Genomic DNA, 3,065 nt, shown 5'->3' on the forward strand with positions numbered 1-3,065 from the left:
GTAGAGGTGCTGAACCACAGGTGAGGAAAGAGTTTGGAAAAGGTAGAGAATATATGAAGAGTTCAGATGCAAAACCCCCTAAGTGCCTTTTCAGAAAATAATCTTAATTAATTTTTATTTAATACAAAGCTATCAAAATTGCTTTATGTAATATAACTATTTATATGTATTATCAAGTACATAAATGTAAACCAAACCAACAACCGGGTTCTCTAAAAATATAGAAATGCAGGTCTTCAGAAATGGAGATAGGGGGTTTTGCATCTGAACTCTTCATATCATTTCTCTTATGCCCCATCTCCTTGTTGTGGTACGTAATTAGCTGCATATGTTGGTCTTATGGCAGATGTATGTTTTGTATTTTGTTTCTTGTATTACACGATTGCAGTTTACCATTGACTAATGATGTAGGCTACAACATACTAGCCTCGCGCGCCATCCTATGTACTTCCGCCAAGACACTTGGCTCCGCACTACGTCTGGTACCTGTCTTCTGTGGAGCGATGTTGACCGGTAGGATTTTCACCGGTGTTCTGACAAACGGTCCTACATTGTAATTTTATCCTACGGTAGGATGTTCTGTCAGACATGTCTGTTAAACGCTCCAACATCGCCATAGATAGACGTCAGACATGTTTGTTCAACAACTTATAAGTTAAATCCTGATTTTTCTGAAAATGTCCTTCCTGCTTCCTGCAATCGCGTCAGATCAAACAAAGTCCAGACCATGAATACGAAATGGAAATGGTAGTATTATGGGATGGTCTGGACCAGGCTAACATCATACCTCATGACACAGAGAAGAACTGAACCACAGGTGAAGGGAGAGTGTTGAATAGAGGTGACATTGTGCCCCATCTCCTTGGAGTGCTGTATCATTAGCTATCCATTTTGGTTTCATGGCAGATTTCAAAATGCTCAGGATTGCAGTTTATGATTGGCCAGTGATGCACTACTACACTGTGAAGAAATGCAGTATGTGTTGCACGGGACTAGGGACTTAATTCATTAATCATTAGTTGATAGTCATATCGATCGACTTACGATTAATTGATAAGCAGCGTCCCCCCCCTCCCCCCAGAAATCTCAATGTTTCTCAGAAAAAAAAACTAAATCTATTTTTTTTTTATTCAAAATTAAGATAAAATACCACATTTAAATTAATTATATTTCAATTCGTTAATCCAAAGGTAATTTAATTATTCCCACTATTCACACCCCTCTTCACACACACTCTTCACATGCCCATTTCACCTGGGTCTCTTGTCAGTTGAATTATTGATTAATTGCGATAAATGTTTTTTTATCGATTAATGCATTGATCGATTAAAGTCGATTAATTGATTAATTGTTTGCATCCCTACACGGGACACATCACATTACATTACACATAGCTGAGGGTTTTATCCAAAGCGACTTACAGATGTTACAGGGTATTAGTTACAATCCCTGGAGCAATGTGGGGTTAAGTGACTTTCTTAAGAGCACTTCAGCCAAGGAGGGAAGAAGGGATTGGTAAGGGTGGGAATTGAACCTGCAATCCTGTGCTCTACAGTCCAACTCCATAACTATTACACCACAAATGTCCCGGACCACGGAGACAGACCGCATCACAACACAATGAGTTGTTTTTGAAATTCCACTGAAGTAAAATATTGTGACACAATACGAATATTTGTGTAAGAAATACAGGATTTTTTTTTCACCATCATTTTTGTCATACAGGACAACCTTGTCCATGAAAGTTCAAGTACAGTGCTGAAAACGTGTCTGTTCTGACAAATTCAGGGACAAACCCAAGGTTGATGTTGTGTCATGTGACCACGGACACTGAAGAGACAGCGTACGTATATCTCGTTCCTGTTATTCCTCCATCCCCCTCTGTGTTGGTGAGTGACTGATTCACTCTTAAACTCGGGGAAAGTTTTACTATATTGTGTGTGCACTTCACTGTGGCGGAAAGTCGATTTGGAAAGTCTCTGCCCCTTGAGGTGGCCCATGGTGTGTGGTGTGTAGTGTGTAGTGTGTAGTGTGTAGTGTGTAGTGTGTAGTGTGTAGTGTGTAGTGTGTGTGTTTGTGTGTGTGTGTGTGTGTGTGTGTGTGTGTGTGTGTGTGTGTGTGTGTGTGTGTGTGTGTGTGTGTGTGTGTGTGTGTGTGTGTGTGTGTGTTTGCGTGCATGCATGTGTGTGTGTGTGTGTGTGTGTGTAGTGTGTGCGTGCGTGCGTGCGTGCGTGCGTGCGTGCATGTGTGCGTGCGTGTGTGTGTGTAGTGTGTGTGTGTGTGTGTGTGTGTGTGTGTGCGTGCGTGCGCGCGCGTGTGTGTCTGTGTGTCTGTGTGTGTGTGTGTGTGTGTGTGTGTGTGTGTGTGTGTGTGTCTAACAGCTGCGTGAAGGCTGCTGTGGGACCAGATATGATGGACCCCAGCTCCACTACAGTAGAGGGGGTCATCCCGAATGGAGAGAAGCCTGTGGCCACCATCTGTGAACAAGACACTCAGAAACAACGACAGTAGATGGAAAGTAAAACAATGACATTGTCCAAAACAAATTTCCACACTTCAGTTGAAGAATATGGAAGGATAGGAACATATCAGGTTTCCCTTGCTTGCGCTCTCTTTCTTTCACACACACATACGCACGCACGCGCGCACGCGCGCACGCACGCGCGCACGCACGCACGCACACACAAACATACAAAAATACACACACATGCACGCATGCACATGCGCGCGCACACACGCACACACACACACACACACACACACACACACACACACACACACACACACACACACACACACACACACACACACACACACACACACACACACACACACACACACACACACACACACACAGTTCTCTTGAACCACACAATAACAGCCATTCCAGCCAGTCTGTTGTATACTACAGCTGTTTCATCACAAGAGTTTTTGGAGACCCAAAATTATTTTTACAAAGCGGAGTAAAGAAAATCTGATTTATTGCCCAATATAAACGTCCTCCAAAATGTTGAAGGCTTGGCAAAGGTAACCAAGCTGCACGTGGATAATAAGGGTACGGTATT

Source organism: Engraulis encrasicolus, chromosome 9, assembly GCF_034702125.1.
Source record: "Engraulis encrasicolus isolate BLACKSEA-1 chromosome 9, IST_EnEncr_1.0, whole genome shotgun sequence".
Taxonomy (NCBI): domain Eukaryota; kingdom Metazoa; phylum Chordata; class Actinopteri; order Clupeiformes; family Engraulidae; genus Engraulis; species Engraulis encrasicolus.